This window comes from Ranitomeya imitator, chromosome 2 (assembly GCF_032444005.1).
Source record: "Ranitomeya imitator isolate aRanImi1 chromosome 2, aRanImi1.pri, whole genome shotgun sequence".
Taxonomy (NCBI): domain Eukaryota; kingdom Metazoa; phylum Chordata; class Amphibia; order Anura; family Dendrobatidae; genus Ranitomeya; species Ranitomeya imitator.
This window is the reverse complement of record NC_091283.1, coordinates 344,097,144-344,118,364: the sequence shown is the minus strand read 5'-3', so window position 1 is coordinate 344,118,364 and position 21,221 is coordinate 344,097,144. Positions and strand designations below refer to the sequence as shown.

The window sequence follows — 21,221 nt, the reverse complement described above, 5'->3', positions numbered from 1 at the left end:
CGTGACATCAGCATCGACGGCCCTTATGAAAAGGATAAATACACCAACACAGCAAGACGGCTCTGGGATAATCTATGTCGCTAATAAAGCCCAAAAAAGAAAGCGGCGCGTTTGCCCTCCTTTACCGCCGATGCTCATGAATAAAACTACATCCAAGAGACGGCCCCGTCAGAAACGAGTAAGACGCTCTGCGGACGACATCTTCTAATCAGTTACCATGGCTTTCCTGCATGACGCTTCTGTAGAGTGCGCAAAATCTGAACTGGATATTTTTGCCGTACCACCGACTCAAACAAGTATCGAGAAATCTCTATTTGTAGAAGTACAGCCGGTTGCTGCTCTGTCAGACAATGGACCGTTGGAGTTTTACATATCTGGTAGCGGTGATTATTATTATGATCTGAACAACACGCTGCTGTACATAAGCTGTCGCATCGTGAAGCAGGATAATACGGCCATCGCCGATGGTGCGCGTGTGGCGCTCATAAACTACCCTCTAGCCACTCTTTTTAACCAGGTCGATATTACTCTGGGAGACCGACTTATCTCACAATCGGACAATCTCTACAGCTATAGAGCGTACATAGAGACCCTTTTAAATTACAGTTCACAGACGCTGGCATCGCAATTTACAGCCGGTTTGTTCTATAAAGACACTGCGGGGCATCATAATGACAGGCGCCTGGATGGTGCAAATGCGGGATTTATCAAAAGAGCCAGTGCCGCCTCTCGCTCAAAACCCATCGACCTTTTGAGACCCATTTTTGGGGATATATTTAACCAGCCAAAGTTAATATTGAACGGCCTTGACCTTAAGGTTAAGCTGTCAAGAAATAAGGATACTTTCTGCCTCATGTCCGCAGAAGCCGAGCCGCTGAAGGTACAAATCTCGCAGGCGGCTCTCTATGTGAAAAGAGTGCAGGTATCACCGGCTGTCCGAATCGGCCACAGCCAGGCCCTCCTAGCCGCTACAGCCAAGTACGCTGTTGACCGAACATGCCTGAAAGTGTACAGCATCGCCGCAGGGACACGGATCACGAACCACGAGAACCTCTTCCTAGGACAGATACCAAAAACTGTTATATTGGGGTTTGTAGATAATGAGGGCTTCAGCGGTTCTTATACAAAAAACCCGTTGGACTTTCACCACTACCACGTCAACCACGCGGCATTATATCTGGATGGTCAGCAGATACCCACGAGGCCTTATAATCCTAATTTTAATGCTGATTTAGCTATCAGAGAATATATGGCGCTTGCCCATATATCGGGCAAGCAAAAGGCTGATTGTGCCATGGCGATAGATCGTGAAGAATTTATGGCTGGCTTCACGCTATTTGCTTTTGATTTATCGCCTGATCAAGAGCCTGGCGGCCATTTCTCGCTCATTAAAACAGGTAATCTGCGTGCTGAAGTCCGCTTTGCGATAGCGACACCCCACACGATAAATATGATTGTCTTTGCAGTCAACCACACCATTCTGGAAATTAATAACAGGCGAGAGATCTTGTACGATTTTAATTAAGCAACGATGGACAGTCTGCAGCTTACAGTTGTCGCGCGGTCCGATAATTATACAGACCGCATATTCGCCGGTGTGTTTCCGTGTGATTTGCTTCCGGCAGAAAGAGTGACTCAGAGACCCGCGGCATATATTGTGAATACAGACCCGGCGAATCAAGCTGGTCGCCACTGGATATTAATCGTACTCTGCGACGATAAGACGGGCATATTTTTTGACAGTTACGGCTTCCGTGCGGATAATATTATCTTTCCACGCGCTTTTGTGACATTCCTGAACAAGAATTGTTATTCTTATTGTTATCAGAGCGCACAAATTCAAGATTTGTATAGCCGTGTATGCGGTCATTATTGCATATATGTATTATACCATTTAGCGCGAGGCTTTCCATTTAAGAAGATTTTACAAAATTTTACGTCTGACATGCAGAATAATGATCGAGCCGTATCAGATTTTGTGACATCAAGATTTTCAGGCGCAGTCCTTTGTTCATCGTGTCGTTATCAGATACCGCAAAGATGCATTTGCCAGCATCATGCTGTTAGCTAACTTAAAATTTGAGCTGTTGTTTTATTGTGAGAAATAAATCTTTTTTTTAATTTTTTACAATATCGTGTCTTTGGTTTTTATTCGTATAAAACACGCCGCTTCTTACTTGTGTTGCAACATTGGGTCATATTATAGCTTGTGTTGTAACATTGGTGCATATTATATATATATATATATATATCAGAAATAAGTTGTCCAGTAACTCTTCTGTTTGTGTATATAAGGCAGCCACAAGGAGAAAATCTGCTACACTGTGAATAAACACAGCTTACAATGCCCCACAGATAACAGCTAAATAACTTCTCAGATGCCATCTTCAGGACACAAAAAAGAGAAAGCAAATATCAAACATTCGGCGTTATAAAAAACCAATGCCTGGGCACATGACCCGCAATAACCTTCAGGTACAATACATGTACAAACAGAAAAGCTGCCTCTTCTGCTTGTGAAAATAAACATTTATTGGGTACGCAAATACAACAACAACTGACCTAGGTGTTATAAACCTCTGAACCGCAGTTAACCTAAACATTTAGGTAATGTTCACCATTTAGTTAGTGTTCACCATTTACAAAAAACAAATAGACAGCTTTAAGTTCTCCACTATATGAATACACTGAATAAAACACAGCTTGCAGAATCAAACTCGGGCTACGTATAAAATCTAATATAAAACAAATGAGAAAGGTGTTATAAACCACGTGTAAAATAAATACACGACTAGGCTATAATTATAAACATGTGTTATATAAGTTCTCAAAACACAGCTTACAGAATCAAACTCGGACTACGTATAAAAACAAAATACGAGGAATAATATCAAAACTACAACAAATTAAACGATATCAAAAGGGGGAATCAAACAAGGAGGGACAGCTGGATACCAGCCGTCAGACAAGGGGAGGGGTTACACACTTTGATACACTTTGATAGGGGGCGGGGCACCTGTCAGATTGAGTTTGACGAATAATCTGAATTATACACTACTCAGAGCGAGGACAGTAAAGCGAACTTTGCAGTCTACAAAAAACCCTAAAGCAAAACCACGCAAAGGGGGCAAAAAAAACCCACCGTGCCGAACTAACGGCACGGCGGTACACCCTTTGCGTCTCAGAGCTTCCAGCAAAACAAAAGACAAGCTGGACAGAAAAAAAGCAACAAAAAAGCAAAAGGCACTTAGCTATACAGAGCAGCAGGTCACAGGAACAATCAGGAGAAGCTCAGATCCAACACTGAAACATTGACAAGGAGCAAGGATAGCAGCATCAGGCGGAGTTAAGTAATGAAGCAGTTAACGAGCTCACCAGAACACCTGAGGGAGGAAGCTCAGAAGCTGCAGTACCACTTGTGACCACAGGAGTGAATTCAGCCACAGAATTCACAACACCCCTCGCACCAGCGGCAAGCATGGCGGAGGAGTTGGTTTTCTCTTGTCAGATAACTGCTCCTTCACCCCAATCCCACTTCCGCCCTCTGTTACCCTCCCTTCCTTTGAGGTGCACTCTGTGCGCATCTACTCCCCCTCCAACCTCCAACTGGCTGTCATCTACCGTCCCCCAGGGCCAGCCACCACCTCCTTTGACCACTTCACCACCTGGCTACTCCATTTCCTCGCCGCTGACATCCCCACTATCATCATGGGCTGCCACTACACTTCTATCCCTCACTTGCTCCTATGGCCTTGCTCAATGGTCTTCTACAGCCACTCACAAAGATGGTCACACACTGGACCTCATCTTCACCCGCCTCTGCTCCCTATCTAACCTCTTGAACTCACATCTTCCTCTTTTTGACCACAACCTACTCACATTCTCTTCCCTCTCCACTCCTTGTCTACAATCCCCACCCCCCAAACTTTCACACCCTCGCAGAAATCTTAAACACCTTGATCTTCACTCACTCTCTGAATCCCTCCTCCCTCTCACAGACATAAGTTTCCTTCACAATGCGGATGACACTGCCGCTCTATATAACACCACAATAGCTGTAGCTTTGGAATCTGTTGCCCCTCTCACACATACCAAAGCTCGCAAAATCAACAGACAGCCCTGGCACACCCGCCTGACCAAAGAACTGAGGTGAGCTTCCAGGGCTGCTGAGCGCAGATGGAAAAGATCCCACTCCAACGAGCACTTCATCGCATTCAAACAGTCCCTCACTACTTTCAAGACCACACTCCCCACAGCTAAACAAACCTACTTCTCATCTCTCATATCTTCCCTGTCTCACAACCCTAAACAGTTATTCAACACCTTCAATTCTCTCCTCCGCCCCCAGCACCTCCTCCCTCCCCACTCATCTCAGCTGAAGACTTTGCCTCATTTTTCAAGCAGAAGATTGAGAACATCAGAGACAGTTTTGGTCAAAAACCCCCAGAGCCCTTCCTCCCAACTACCCAGCCCTCCACCTCCAAAACCAACTTCTCCACCATTACAGAAGACGGACTCTCCACTCTACTCTCAAGATCGCATCTCACCACCTGTGCACTTGACCCACTCCCATCCCACTTCATCCCAAACCTCACCACAGTCTTCATCCCAAACCTAACCCATCTCTTCAACCTATCACTAACAACTGGCGTTTTCCCCTCAAGCTTTAAACATGCCTCAATCACACCTATCCTCAAAAAGCCCTCTCTTGACCCATCCTCTGTATCTAGCTATCGCCCTATATCACTTCTCCCCTTTGCCTCAAAACTACTGGAACAACATGTCCATCTTGAACTGTCCTCCCATCTATCTTCCTGCTCCTCCTTTGACCGCTTTCAATCCGGCTTCCGGTCACACCACTCCACTGAAACTGCCCTAACTAAGGTCACCAATGACCTATTAACCGCCAAGAGCAAGCGACACTACTCTATCCTCCTCCTCCTGGACCTGTCCTCTGCCTTTGACACAGTGGACCATTCCCTGCTGCTGCAGACTCTCTCTTCCTTTGGCATCACAGACTTGGCCCTATCCTGGATCTCGTCATACCTAACTGACCGGATATTCAGCGTCTCCCACTCACACACCACCTCCTCACCTCGCCCCCTATCTGTCGGAGTCCCACAAGCTTCAGTTCTAGGGCCCCTGCTCTTCTCCATTTACACCTTTGGCCTGGGACAGCTCATAGAATCTCATGGCTTTCAGTATCATCTCTATGCTGATGACACACAGATCTACATCTCTGGACAAGATATCACCACCCTACTAACCAGAATCCCTCAATGTCTATCCACCACTTCATCCTTCTTCTCCGCTAGATTTCTAAAACTTAACATGGACAAAACAGAATTCATCATCTTTCCCCCATCTCACATGACCTCCCCAACGAACCTATCCATTACAGTAAACGGCTGCCCATTCTCCCCAGTCCCACAAGCCCGCTGTCTTGGGGTAATCTTTGACACTGATCTCTCCTTCAAACCACATATCCAAACCCTGTCCACTTCCTGCCGCCTCCAACTCAAAAATATTTCACGGATCCGTACATTCCTAAACCAAGAATCTGCAAAAATACTAGTCCATGCCCTCATCATCTCCCGCCTCGACTACTGTAACCTCCTGCTCTGTGGCCTCCCCTCTAACACTCTTGCACCCCTCCAATCTATTCTAAACTCTGCTGCCCGACTAATCTACCTGTCCCCCTGCTATTCCCCGGCCTCTCCCCTCTGCCAATCCCTGCACTGGCTCCCCATCACCCAGAGACTCCAGTACAAAAGCCTAAGCATGACATACAAAGCCATCCACAACCTGTCTCCTCCATACATCTGTGACCTTGTCTCCCGGTACTTTCCTGCACGCAACCTCCGATCCTCACAAGATCTCCTTCTCTACTCCCCTCTTATCTCCTCTTCCCACAATCGCATACAAGATTTCTCTCGTGCATCCCCCCTACTCTGGAACTCTCTACCACAACATATCAGACTCTCGCCTACCATCGAATCCTTCAAAAAGAACCTGAAGTCCTACCTCTTCCGACAAGCCTACAACCTGCAGTAACCACCGATTGACCAAACTGCTGCACGGCCAGCTCTACCCTCACCTACTGTATCCTCACCCATCCCTTGTAGATTGTGAGCCTTCGCGGGCAGGGTCCTCTCTCCTCCTGTACCAGTTGTGACTTGTATTGTTCAAGATTATTGTACTTGTTTAATTATGTATAACCCTCCTCACATGTAAAGCGCCATGGAATAAATGGCGCTATAATAATAAATAATAATAATAACTCCTGTAATATAATGTATTCCTGGCCTCTTTATCTTCCTCACAGCAGTAACTCCATTCTAGACTGTTCTGAAATCATCTCGCCTCAGGTCATCTCAGGGCTGAACTTTCTAGTTTGGAGTCTACTGTGAAGTCCTCACTACAGACACTGCATTCTTGTCACCTCACTAGTGAGCCATTTAGGGTGGAGCCAGGCCCGGATTTAGGGGTGGGCCCAAGGGCCGGGCCCTGGGCCACCCACCAAGCGGGGGCCTCCCACCAATATAGGGATAAATATCTCAAAACATGTAAAATACACCTCTCTTTGCTGTGAACCGTTTCTAATGATAAGGAACATTTAACAAAAGAGAAACTATTGAAAGTGTAGGGACCTGGCTATGGTCCTACATCTCAGTGGCTGGCGCAGAGTGGCAGAGTCATGGCACCTGACCTGCGTCAGCATCCACTGACCTGGCTAGCCTAGCCAGACTTCCTTAGTACCCTCACTGTACCTAATGCTTAGCTTATGGCATGCAGCAGTCTTCTCTGATCCCAACGGAAGCTTCTAGGCGCTACCTATTCAGCTATATGATCGCTCCCTCGGGTTAGATCAAATGAGAGTTTGTTCAGCTACCTACGAGGAAGGAGGCGGATCAACAATGTCGGCGCGAGAAGAGCTCGGCAGCACAGCGATAGTCTCTGATATATATGCAGCGCCCCAGAGATCTGGTCGTTGCAGTAACGTCGCTCTGCCACTAAGGGGAGTGATGGTACGTCTGATGGCACTAAAGGAGTTCTTCTGACCAGGTATCACAGCACACATTACACTTCACACTCCGGCCACTAGGGGGAGCAAAAGGCCTATTGTTACGATTGTTACGGAACCGCGCCTGCACTACCTTGCGGCGGTATCTAAAGAAAGTGATAGATCAACGTGTGCACAACGTAAAGAGGTGCTTGGGTAGGTTCCCAAACTGTTATACCAAGTAATAACAAAACCCAGCACTCAACTTTGTGGTGACAAGAAAACGGATAATTTATTGTATCCCAAGCAAAACGTTTCGGTCACACAAAGGACCTTCGTCAGTAACTGAAAAGTACATACATCAAAAAAAGTTCATACAGTCAGGATAACAAAATCATAAATAACTAATAAACAAAGTATTTACACAACATAAACATGGACAACTGTACATGTACATGGCAAATGAGAGAATTTCTGCAGTGCGCGTATGGTAACGGTAAGTCACAAATATATAGTGGCACAGTAGGTGAGAAAGAGAGAGTGAAAGGGTACGTACCAAATACTGGGATAGAAGATAGATGCTAGTGGCTATACACGCTGCCTATAAGAGAGAAATCATGGCAAGACCGGTCAAATCCGGAGGTGTAGGGATATAATAGAGGTAGGAGGTATGTTAATGCAAGCCTACCAACAATATCCAGGGTGCAGCGCTAGTTCCAATGGCAAGAGAGTGTCGTTATGCAGCCTGAAGGGGATAGGGCAGTGTTATAGGTACCAGCATAAAGATGTGAGGCCGAAAAAGTGCAATGTCTAAAGTAGTTTACCTTACAGATGGCTGATTCCGCGGTGTCCACTGCTGTATAAGTGAGGAGTATAAGAGGATGGGCCATTTAAAACGCCGGAGGGCGGGAAATATGCCGGAAAATGCAAAGCAATGTATGCTGCGGCGCGTCATAGCCCTGAGTCAAGGCGGAAGTGACGTGCTGTGACGGACAGTGCATACCTGCACTGTGTTCCACCAAAGGGTGGTATAGGAAGAGGGGACGGAGGCCGGATATTACGTACCGGAAGTGGGGCACCGAACGTCAAATGGAAGGGTCCCGTCGCCATAATAGATGAGGCAGGCGGCACCACACTTGATCCTCAGACCGGATATGACGCACCGGAAGTGGGGCACCGGGCGTCAGTGGGAATGAATCCGTCGCCATGATGGGAGAGGCATACTATGGTGCTAATGTCCGCTGTCATGTATAGTTAGTGACGTGGAGACAGGGACATATGGGCTAGGGATACAGTGTGTAGACACTAGGGGCAGATATTTACTAGCTCTATAATGGATGGGAGCGCTAGCATTGCATTATGATAAGGAAAAAAGAGGGGGGGGGGAAACAAGAAACATCCTGATGAGTACGTGATCCCTAGATACACTGATGATAGATGATATTTGGATGGAATGGTATTACATTAAGATATTGGAACGTGACGACAAGTGACCAGCTATAAAGAAAATAAAGGAGAAAGAAAAGAGAAGGGACAATAAGGGTGGACGTGACTAATCCGCAGCACAGTGACAACAGGTGGATAAGATGGTGCTCGTGATCCGAGGTGCCAATACATCAATACAGACGACTCTAAAAAGAAAGAGAAAAGCAAATTAGTAATCATACATAGCAACAACTGTTAAATAAATGCCATAACTTCGTAATCACGGTTTAGACCTTTAGGAGCCAACGTCTCCAGAGTGTGAATCCAGAACGCCTCCTTTTTGTGTAGTGAAGCAACTCTGTCACCACCCCTCCTTGGAGGTGGTGCACTATCAATGACCTGGTATCGTAGTTGAGAGACTGAGTGGCCTAATGTATAGTGTTGAGCGATACCGTCCGATACTTGAAAGTATCGGTATCGGATAGTATCGGCCGATACCCGAAAAGTATCGGATATCGCCGATACCTGATACCAATACAAGTCAATGGGACACCAAGTATCGGAAGGTATCCTGATGGTTCCCAGGGTCTGAAGGAGAGTTTCCTCTCCTTCAGGCCCTGGGATCCATATTAATGTGTAAAATAAAGAATTAAAATAAAAAATATTGATATACTTACCTCTCCGGAGGCCCCTGGACATCACCGCTGGAAACCGGCAGCCTTCTTTGCTTAAAATGAGCGCGTTTAGGGCCTTCCATGACGTAACGGCTTCTGATTGGTCGCGTGCCGCTCATGTGACCGCCACGCGACCAATCACAAGCCGTGACGTCATTCTCAGGTCCTAAATTCCTAGAATGAGGAGTTTAGGGCCTGAGAATGACGTCGTGGCTTGTGATTGGTCGCGTGGCGGTCACATGAGCGGCACGCGACCAATCAGAAGCCGTGACGTCATGGAAGGCCCTAAACGCGCTCATTTAAGCAAAGAAGGCTGCCGGTTACCAGCGGTGATGTGCAGGGGCCTCCGGAGAGGTGAGCATATCAATATTTTTTATTTTAATTCTTTATTTTACACATTAATATGGATCCGATACCGATTCCCGATACCACAAAAGTATCGGAACTCGGTATCGGAATACTGATACCGCAAGTATCGGCCGATACCCGATACTTGCGGTATCGGAATGCTCAACACTACTAATGTATGAAAGTGGTGTGGGATTGGCAGGAGTAGGTTCTTACATCGGATTGTAGATTTGTGTTTTGAAATACTATCTCTCACTGACTGTGTTGTTTCACCCACGTAAGAGGACTCACGTGAAGAACTGGTTAATCTTGAAAGTCTTGCCTGATCTGGGATGTTGGAAGGTATTTTCTTTAAGCACATAGTGACACTGTGCACAATGGAGGCACGGAAATGTGCCAGTCTTGGGGCGTGATAGGAAAATTTGCCTTCGCTGATCCGCTGACCCGATATCGGCTTTGATTAAATTGTCCCTCAAATTGGATGGCCTTCTAAAGCATGGTAGAAATGGAGACCTGAATTCAGGAATATCCAGATGGGCTGTGGACAAAAGGTGCCAACGTCGTCTGAAAGGGTGGTATAAATGCACGAAGGGAATGCGTTTACCTGGATTGCGCTAGGACCATTGGTGGATAGCCCCTCTGTATGAATTTAGTGGTCATATTTTGGAGTCGTTCGTCACATAAGGTTCTGTCTGGTACTATACGTTTCACTCGCTGGAACTGTGAAATTGGTATGGAGCGTTTGGTGGATGGTGGGTGAAAGCTATGATAATGTAACAAGCTATTTATGTCTCTGGGTTTGGAGAAGAGGTCTGTAGTCAAAAAACCTGCTGGGTCTTTAAGCACCATAGTGTCCAAAAAAATGATAGAATGTAAGTCATGACTGATAGTGAACTTGATGCCTGGCCAGGCTCCGTTTAGGAACTGGAAAAACTCCTGCAAGGACTCCAATGTGCCACCCCAGATGCAAAAAATATAATCTATGAAACGTTTCCATAGGGAAACATTTTGGATAAACAGAGGATGTCTATAGATGATCGAGGTTTCAAATTCCGTCATGTATGTGTTAGCATACGGCGGTGCCACATTGGAGCCCATTGCGGTACCCCGCTTCTGTAGGTAGAAGGTATCCTGAAAAAGGAAGAAGTTATTGTACAGAACAATTGTCAATAATTCCACACATAGGTCGATCTGATTGGTGGTAAGGCCTGCAGTGGTCAGAGAATGGTGTACTGCGTTGATGCCATGGAGATGGGGGATGGACGTGTACAAGTCCTTGACATCTATCATAACCAAGAAGGTGTTCGTGGGTACCCTATGTTACTCCCTAATACACTGTAGAAACTCCCCTGTATCCAGGATGAAGGAGGGTGATGTCTGGGTGATAGGAGTCAGGATTTTTTCAAGATATATCGAGAGTGGAGAAAGGATTGAGTCGGTGGAGGTGACAATTGGCTTACCTGGTGGATTAGACTAATCTTTATGTATCTTAGGGTACCGTCACACAGTGTAATTTTGATCGCTACGACGGCACGATTCGTGACGTTACATCGTCGCTCAATTATCGCTCCAACATCGTAGACTGGGGTCACACTTCGCGATGCACGGCGCTGGAGCGATAATTTCATGACGTATTTGCAATGTAGAAGTCGTATGGGACAGTCGTACGGTCATGTCACACAAGACAATTCAGAGCACATTTTGCATAATCTGTGCGTGACGTTGTTCACTAGGGGCGTGTTGTGCTGCTAGCTAATGTGTTGATAGGCCACAGGTTCTGTGCACACAATTGGTTGGAAAATTTGTCACCTGAGCGCTATTGTTCCCAATGCCACCTCACAGCTTTCAAAATTTCCTTTCTTCACTTTGTACTTGGACACTTGGTGGACCTGGACGTCGGATTTTGTATTTCCCAGAATATTCCACGCTTTGCACTGCAGCTTCGAGGTATGTAAAACTGCTTGGGCGTGGTGGATGGAACGCTGTATGGTCGGCATGAGCGCTTCGTTCCGCCGCTGAAGCGAAGCGGATGGTATGCTGTTGTGACTGGTGGGCTAGAGCGTGGCAGATGGTACGCTGTATGGTCGGCATGAGCGCTTCGTTCCGCCGCTGAAGCGAAGCGGATGGTACGCTGTTGTGACTGGTGGGCTAGAGCGTGGCAGATGGAACAATGTGTGGTCAGCATGAGTGCTTTGTGCGGCTGCTGTAGTGAAGCGGGTGGTACGCTGTTTTGGGTTATGGTGGCCTAGGGCGTGGCAGATGGAACAATGTATGGTCGGCATGAGCGCTTTGTGCGGCTGCTGTAGCGAAGTGGATGGTACGCTGTTTTGGGTTCTGATGGGCTGTGGCGTGGTGAATGGGATTTGCACCGCTGCTTGTATGTATGTGGTGGTTCGCTGTTTTGGGTTATGGTGGCCTAGGGCGTGGCAGATGGAACAATGTGTGGTCAGCATGAGCGCTTTGTGCGGCTGCTATAGTGAAGCGGGTGGTACACTGTTTTGGCTTATGGTGGCCTAGGGCGTGGCAGATGGAACAATGTATGGTCGGCATGAGCACTTTGTGCGGCTGCTGTAGCGAAGCGGATGGTACGCTGTTTTGGGTTCTGATGGGCTGTGGCGTGGTGGATGGGATTTGCACCGCTGCTTGTATAGATGTGGTGGTTCGCTGTTTTGGGTTATGGTGGCCTAGGGCGTGGCAGATGGAACAATGTGTGGTCAGCATGAGCGCTTTGTGCGGCTGCTGTAGTGAAGCGGGTGGTACGCTGTTTTGGCTTATGGTGGCCTAGGGCGTGGCAGATGGAACAATGTATGGTCGGCATGAGCACTTTGTGCGGCTGCTGTAGCGAAACGGATGGTACGCTGTTTTGGGTTCTGATGGGCTGTGGCGTGGTGGATGGGATTTGCACCGCTGCTTGTATGTATGTGGTGGTTCGCTGTTTTGGGTTATGGTGGCCTAGGGCGTGGCAGATGGAACAATGTGTGGTCAGCATGAGCGATTTGTGCGGCTGCTGTAGTTAAGCGGGTGGTACGCTGTTGTGGCTTATGGTGGACTAGGGCGTGGCAGATGGAACAATGTATGGTCGGCATGAGCGCTTTGTGCGGCTGCTGTAGCGAAGCGGATGGTACGCTGTTTTGGGTTCTGATGGGCTGTGGCGTGGTGGATGGGATTTGCACCGCTGCTTGTATGTATGTGGTGGTTCGCTGTTTTGGGTTATGGTGGCCTAGGGCGTGGCAGATGGAACAATGTGTGGTCAGCATGAGCGCTTTGTGCGGCTGCTGTAGTGAAGCGAGTGGTACGCTGTTGTGACTGGTGGGCTAGAGCGTGGCAGATGGAACAATGTGTGGTCAGCATGAGCGCTTTGTGCGGCTGCTGTAGTGAAGCGGGTGGTACGCTGTTTTGGCTTATGGTGGCCTAGGGTGTGGCAGATGGAACAATGTATGGTCGGCATGAGCGCTTTGTGTGGCTGCTGTAGCGAAGCGGATGGTACGCTGTTTTGGGTTCTGATGGGCTGTGGCATGGTGGATGGGATTTGCACCGCTGCTTGTATGTATGTGGTGGTTCGCTGTTTTGGGTTATGGTGGCCTAGGGCGTGGCAGATGGAACAATGTGTGGTCAGCATGAGCGCTTTGTGCGGCTGCTGTAGTGAAGCGGGTGGTACGCTGTTGTGGGTTATGGTGGCCTAGGGCGTGGCAGATGGAACAATGTATGGTCGGCATGAGCGCTTTGTGCGGCTGCTGTAGCGAAGCGGATGGTACGCTGTTTTGGGTTCTGATGGGCTGTGGCGTGGTGGATGGGATTTGCACCGCTGCTTGTATGTATGTGGTGGTTCGCTGTTTTGGGTTATGGTGGCCTAGGGCGTGGCAGATGGAACAATGTGTGGTCAGCATGAGCGCTTTGTGCGGCTGCTGAAGTGAAGCGGGTGGTACGCTGTTGTGGGTTATGGTGGCCTAGGGCGTGGCAGATGGAACAATCTATGGTCGGCATGAGCGCTTTGTGCGGCTGCTGTAGCGAAGCGGATGGTACGCTGTTTTGGGTTCTGATGGGCTGTGGCGTGGTGGATAGGATTTGCACCGCTGCTTGTATGTATGTGGTGGTTCGCTGTTTTGGGTTATGGTGGCCTAGGGCGTGGCAGATGGAACAATGTGTGGTCAGCATGAGCGCTTTGTGCGGCTGCTGTAGTGAAGCGGGTGGTACGCTGTTGTGGGTTATGGTGGCCTAGGGCGTGGCAGATGGAACAATGTATGGTCGGCATGAGTGCTTTGTGCGGCTGCTGTAGTGAAGCGGGTGGTACGCTGTTTAGGGGTATGGTGGCCTAGGGCGTGGCAGATGGGAAAATGACTGCTGTTTTTTAAAGTGGCGTTTGCACCTCTGTGACCTTTTTTTTTTTTGTCCACCTTTTGCTGTTGCTGTTTTAATGTACTATTTGTCAAGCGCCTAACTTTTTATTTTTTTATTTTTACAGATGTCAAATCGTATTGACTTTATCCGCGAGTTCCTTGAGGTTTACCAGTCTTTTCCATGCCTTTGGAAGATAAAATCGCCAGAGTATTCAAACAGGGAAAAGCGTAATGCCGGATATTCGAAGCTGATTGTAAAATTCTATCTCCATGCACCTGAAGAGCAAGCCACCGAAGCAGTAGTTAAGAAGAAAATTCAGGCGCTGCGCACGGTGTGGAGGAAGGAGCTCAATAAGGACCTGCACACTTCCAAGTCCGGGACTTCAACAGAAGAGGTGTACGTGCCGTAGCTCTGGTATTTTGATTATCTTAATTTTCTTCGGGACCAAGAGGTGCCACGGTCATCAACGTGTTTGCGCTCGTTGGCACCTGTGGAACCTACAGTATCTCAGAACCACGTCGAGCTGGACTCACAAGGGCAACAAGTAAGTACCTCTTTGCACCACTGGTTCACCAATGTGGCCTATAATTAGATATAATTTTTCAGCATTTTCTCCATCTGATTATACCATCAATTAGAAGTTTTAACATTTTTCTGTACAGATAATAACCCTGTCGCAGAAAAGTATTACATGGCGACCTTCATAACCCATACCATCTAAACTTATTGATAATAGTATCGGTTTCAGCTAGAGATAAGTATTCTTGCTGTAACTATTCCGACCCAAAATTGGTAATCAGGTTGCCCTACTAGTCTGAACAGTGGAGTGCAAAGTTATAAATAAATGTTGAATGATAAATATTACTAATAAAATAATATATAGCAACTTTTTCGCATGTATACGAATATATATTTTTAATGCGGTTAGGGTGGTGTACATCGTTTTCTTTTTTTTTTAATAACTTCCTTTTTTATTTTCACCCTAGGAGGGCAGTGGACAGGACAGTGGACAGGACAGTGGACAGGACAGTGGACAGGACAGTGGACAGGACAGTGGACAGGACAGTGCACAGGACAGTGCACAGGACTGCTCCACGAGTCAAATAGTGGAGGCTGCACCTGCACGGAGTCAATGGAGGCAGGGTTCAAGTAAGCGTAAAGCCACCTCAGACGTCTCCCATGAACTGTTGACCCTGGCCAAAAAGGCGTTGACGAACAATGCCAGCCCTGCGTTGGAGGGTTTTGGACACTACATCGTCGATAAACTTTCTAAAATGGAAGAGAGGCAGCGAACTCTAACGGAGCGTCTTATTTTTGAGGCTGTTAATAAGGGTTTGGATGGCACTTTGGATGAACACACACGGTTGGTTTGTTCCCGGCCAATCGAGCGGCCTGTTGTGAATTCTGTTGTCGGGCTCCCTCCTGTGGTCATGAATGGTACTTCGGCTGGTTCTGTCCATGGACTTCCTCTGGTGGGTGTTTCTGAGTGTCACAGGTGACGAGGTTAATTCGTTAGCTGCTGCTCTATTTAACTCCACTTAGATCTTTGCTCCATGCCACCTGTCAATGTTCCAGTATTGGTCTGTTCACTCCTGGATCGTTCTTGTGACCTGTCTTCCCATCAGAAGCTAAGTTCCAGCTTGTATTTCTTTGGTTTGCTATTTTTCTGTCCAGCTTGCTATTTAATTTGTTGTCTTGCTTGCTGGAAGCTCTGGGACGCAGAGGGAGCGCCTCCGCACCGTGAGTCGGTGCGGAGAGTCTTTTTGTGCCCTCTGCATGGTCTTTTTGTAGGTTTATGTGCTGACCGCAAAGTAACCTTTCCTATCCTCGGTCTGTTCAGTAAGTTGGGCCTCACTTTGCTAAATCTATTTCATCTCTGTGTTTGTATTTTCATCTTTACTCACAGTCATTATATGTGGGGGGCTGCCTTTTCCTTTGGGGAATTTCTCTGAGGCAAGGTAGGCTTTATTTTTCTATCTTCAGGGCTAGCTAGTTTCTTAGGCTGTGCCGAGTTGCATAGGGAGCGTTAGGCGCAATCCACGGCTATTTCTAGTGTGTTGGATAGGTTTAGGGATTGCGGTCAGCAGAGTTCCCATGTCCCAGAGCTCGTCCTTTATTATCAGTAACTATCAGGTCATTCCGTGTGCTCTTAACCACCAGGTCCATTATTGTCCTGACCACCAGGTCATAACAGTACAGGTGGCCCAAAGTACTAATGCATCTCAATAGAGGGATAAGAGAAGTTCTGAGACCATTTTTTTTTTCTTTGCAGTGTGTTTTGTCTCTATTTTCCCCTTTACCTCTGGGTGGTTCAGGACACTGGTGTAAACATGGACATGCAAGGTCTGTCCTCTTGGATGGATAATCTCACTACAAGGATACAAAACATTCAAGATTTTGTGGTTCAGAATCCGATGTCAGAGCCTAGGATACCAATTCCTGATTTGTTTTTTGGTGATAGATCTAAGTTCTTGAATTTCAAAAATAATTGTAAATTGTTTCTTGCCTTGAAACCTCGCTCCTCAGGTGACCCTGTTCAACAAGTAAAGATCATTATTTCTTTGTTACGTGGTGACCCTCAAGACTGGGCATTTTCCCTTTCGCCAGGAGATCCGGCATTGCGTGATGTTGATGCGTTTTTCCTGGCGCTTGGATTGCTTTATGACGAACCTAATTCAGTGGATCAGGCAGAGAATATCTTGCTGGCTCTGTGTCAGGGTCAGGATGAAGCGGAGATATATTGTCAGAAGTTTAGAAAGTGGTCTGTGCTCACTCAGTGGAATGAATGTGCCCTGGCAGCAATCTTCAGAAAGGGTCTCTCTGAAGCCCTTAAGGATGTCATGGTGGGGTTTCCCATGCCTGCTGGTCTGAATGAGTCTATGTCCTTGGCCATTCAGATCGATCGACGCTTGCGTGAGCGTAAAGCTGTGCACCATTTGGCGGTACTATCTGAGCATGGGCCTGAGCCTATGCAATGTGATAGGACTTTGACCAGAGCTGAACGGCAAGAACACAGACGTCGGAATGGGCTATGTTTTTACTGTGGTGATTCCACTCATGCTATCTCCAATTGTCCTAAGCGCACTAAGCGGTTCGCTAGGTCTGCCACCATTGGTACGGTTCAGTCTAAATTTCTATTGTCTGTTACTCTGATTTGCTCTTTGTCATCCTATTCTGTTATGGCATTTGTGGATTCAGGCGCTGCCCTGAATTTGATGGACTTGGAGTTTGCTAGGCGCTGTGGTTTTCTCTTGGAGCCCTTGCAGTATCCTATTCCATTGAGAGGAATTGATGCTACGCCTTTGGCCAAGAATAAGCCTCAGTATTGGACCCAATTGACCATGTGCATGGCTCCTGCACATCAGGAGGATATCCGCTTTCTGGTGTTGCATAATCTGCATGATGTGGTCGTTTTGGGGTTGCCATGGCTACAGGTTCATAATCCAGTATTGGACTGGAAATCTATGTCTGTGTCCAGCTGGGGTTGCCAGGGGGTACATGGTGATGTTCCATTTTTGTCTATTTCGTCTTCCACTCCTTCTGAAGTTCCAGAGTTTTTGTCGGATTATCGGGATGTATTTGATGAGCCCAAAGCCAGTGCCCTACCACCTCATAGGGATTGCGATTGTGCAATTAATTTGATTCCTGGTAGTAAGTTTCCTAAGGGCCGATTGTTCAATTTATCTGTGCCAGAACACGCCGCTATGCGGAGTTATATAAAGGAATCCTTGGAGAAAGGCCATATTCCCCCGTCGTCATCACCGTTAGGAGCAGGGTTCTTTTTTGTGGCAAAGAAGGATGGTTCTTTGAGACCTTCTATTGATTACCGCCTTCTTAATAAAATTACAGTCAAATTTCAGTATCCTTTGCCGTTGCTGTCTGATTTATTTGCTCGGATTAAGGGGGATAGTTGGTTCACCAAGATAGATCTTCGTGGTGCGTATAATCTTGTGCGTATTAAACAGGGTGATGAATGGAAGACGGCATTTAATACGCCCGAGGGCCATTTTGAGTACCTGGTTATGCCATTCGGGCTTTCCAATGCTTCATCAGTATTTCAGTCCTTTATGCATGACATCTTCCGAGAGTACCTGGATAAATTCCTGATTGTGTATTTGGATGATATTTTGGTCTTTTCGGATGATTGGGAGTCTCATGTGAAGCAGGTCAGAATGGTGTTCCAGGTCCTTCGTGCGAATTCCTTGTTTGTGAAGGGGTCAAAGTGTCTCTTTGGAGTTCAGAAGGTTTCATTTTTGGGGTTCATTTTTTCCCCTTCTACTATCGAGATGGACCCTGTTAAAGTCCAGGCTATTTACGATTGGACTCAGCCGACATCTGTGAAGAGCCTGCAAAAGTTCCTGGGCTTTGCTAATTTTTATCGGCGCTTCATCGCTAATTTTTCTACTGTTGCTAAACCGTTGACTGATTTGACCAAGAAGGGTGCTGATGTGGTCAATTGGTCTTCTGCGGCTGTAGAGGCTTTTCAGGAGTTGAAGCGTCGTTTTTCTTCTGCCCCTGTGTTGTGCCAGCCAGATGTTTCGCTCCCGTTTCAGGTTGAGGTTGATGCTTCTGAGATTGGAGCAGGGGCTGTTTTGTCGCAAAGAAGTTCTGAGGGCTCGGTGATGAAGCCATGTGATTTCTTTTCTAGTAAGTTTTCACCTGCTGAGCGTAACTATGATGTTGGTAATCGTGAATTGTTGGCCATGAAGTGGGCATTCGAGGAGTGGCGTCATTGGCTGGAAGGAGCCAAGCATCGCGTGGTGGTCTTGACAGATCAGAAGAATTTGACTTATCTTGAGTCTGCCAAACGGTTGAATCCGAGACAGGCTCGTTGGTCATTATTTTTCTCCCGTTTTGATTTTGTGGTTTCGTACCTTCCGGGCTCTAAGAATGTGAAGGCTGATGCCCTGTCAAGGAGTTTTGTGCCTGACTCTCCGGGTGTTCCTGAGCCGGCGGGTATTCTCAAAGAGGGGGTAATTTTGTCTGCCATCTCCCCTGATTTGCGGCAGGTGCTGCAAAAATTTCAGGCTGATAGACCTGACCATTGCCCAGCGGAGAAACTGTTTGTCCCTGATAGATGGACTAGTAGAGTTATCTCTGAGATTCATTGTTCAGTGTTGGCTGGTCATCCTGGAATCTTTGGTACCAGAGATTTGGTGGCTAGATCCTTCTGGTGGCCGTCTTTGTCGCGGGATGTGCGTTCTTTTGTGCAGTCCTGTGGGACTTGTGCTCGGGCTAAGCCCTGCTGTTCTCGTGCCAGTGGGTTGCTTTTGCCCTTGCCGGTCCCGAAGAGGCCCTGGACGCATATTTCTATGGATTTTATTTCGGATCTCCCCGTCTCTCAAAAGATGTCGGTCATTTGGGTGGTTTGTGATCGCTTTTCTAAGATGGTCCATTTGGTACCTTTGTCTAAATTGCCTTCCTCCTCTGATTTGGTGCCATTATTTTTGCAGCATGTGGTTCGTTTACATGGTATCCCGGAGAACATCGTTTCTGACAGAGGTTCCCAGTTTGTTTCAAGGTTTTGGCGATCCTTTTGTGCTAGGATGGGCATTGATTTGTCTTTTTCCTCGGCTTTCCATCCTCAGACAAATGGCCAAACCGAACGAACTAATCAAACTTTGGAAACATATCTGAGATGCTTTGTTTCTGCTGATCAGGATGATTGGGTGTCCTTTTTGCCGTTGGCTGAGTTCGCCCTTAATAATCGGGCCAGCTCGGCTACTTTGGTTTCGCCGTTTTTCTGCAATTCTGGTTTCCATCCTCGTTTCTCTTCAGGGCAGGTTGAGTCTTCAGACTGTCCTGGTGTAGATACTGTGGTGGATAGGTTGCAGCAGATTTGGACTCATGTGGTGGACAATTTGACATTGTCCCAGGAGAAGGCTCAATGTTTCGCTAACCGCCGGCGCTGTGTGGGTCCCCGACTTCGTGTTGGGGATTTGGTTTGGTTGTCGTCTCGTTATGTTCCTATGAAGGTTTCCTCTCCTAAGTTTAAGCCTCGTTTCATTGGTCCGTATAAGATTTCTGAGGTTATCAATTGTGTGTCATTTCGTTTGGCCTTTCCTGCTTCTTTTGCCATCCATAATGTGTTCCATAGGTCGTTATTGCGGAGATACGTGGTGCCTGTGGTTCCATCCGTTGATCTTCCTGCCCCGGTGTTAGTTGAGGGGGAATTGGAGTATGTGGTGGAGAAGATTTTGGATTCTCGTGTTTCGAGACGGAAACTCCAGTACCTGGTCAAGTGGAAGGGTTATGGTCAGGAAGATAATTCCTGGGTTTTTGCCTCTGATGTTCATGCTGCCGATCTGGTTCGTGCCTTTCATTTGGCTCATCCTGGTCGGCCTGGGGGCTCTGGTGAGGGTTCGGTGACCCCTCCTCAAGGGGGGGGGGTACTGTTGTGAATTCTGTTGTCGGGCTCCCTCCTGTGGTCATGAATGGTACTTCGGCTGGTTCTGTCCATGGACTTCCTCTGGTGGGTGTTTCTGAGTTTCACAGGTGACGAGGTTAATTCGTTAGCTGCTGCTCTATTTAACTCCACTTAGATCTTTGCTCCATGCCACCTGTCAATGTTCCAGTATTGGTCTGTTCACTCCTGGATCGTTCTTGTGACCTGTCTTCCCATCAGAAGCTAAGTTCCAGCTTGTATTTCTTTGGTTTGCTATTTTTCTGTCCAGCTTGCTAATTTGTTGTCTTGCTTGCTGGAAGCTCTGGGACGCAGAGGGAGCGCCTCCGCACCGTGAGTCGGTGCGGAGGGTCTTTTTGCGCCCTCTGCGTGGTCTTTTTTTTGTAGGTTTTTGTGCTGACCGCAAAGTAGCCTTTCCTATCCTCGGTCTGTTCAGTAAGTCGGGCCTCACTTTGCTAAATCTATTTCATCTCTGTGTTTGTATTTTCATCTTTACTCACAGTCATTATATGTGGGGGGCTGCCTTTTCCTTTGGGGAATTTCTCTGAGGCAAGGTAGGCTTTATTTTTCTATCTTCAGGGCTAGCTAGTTTCTTAGGCTGTGCCGAGTTGCATAGGGAGCGTTAGGCGCAATCCACGGCTATTTCTAGTGTGTTGGATAGGTTTAGGGATTGCGGTCAGCAGAGTTCCCAAGTCCCAGAGCTCATCCTTATTATCAGTAACTATCAGGTCATTCCGTGTGCTCTTAACCACCAGGTCCATTATTGTCCTGACCACCAGGTCATAACAGCCGCCATTGTCCGCATATTGTCCACCATATTGGCCACAAACACCAGTACGCCCCAATTTCCCCGTGTCCCACTTTAGCCCGTCACCCCAAAACTCCTACCCGACAATGCCGTCTCACATTGCTTCGCCCATCAGGCACCTTCATGTTCGCAATGAAGATTCGGTGTATCACGATTTGTGATAGTTTGGTTTCTTAAGGATTTTTAAATTGTAATTTCGTTAATAATTTGTTTATAATAAAA

At 47.2% G+C, this 21,221-nt stretch overlaps 1 protein-coding gene across 1 annotated transcript in view; it reads left to right on the top strand.

Annotated features, from left to right (window-relative positions):
- LOC138663715 (uncharacterized) overlaps positions 1–21,221 on the top strand; it is a 60,221-nt gene that overhangs the window by 29,784 nt on the left and 9,216 nt on the right. The window contains exon 2 of the mRNA XM_069750029.1: positions 13,913–14,332. The gene's annotated coding sequence lies outside the window, so the exon portion shown is untranslated. The remainder of the gene's footprint in view (positions 1–13,912; positions 14,333–21,221) is intronic.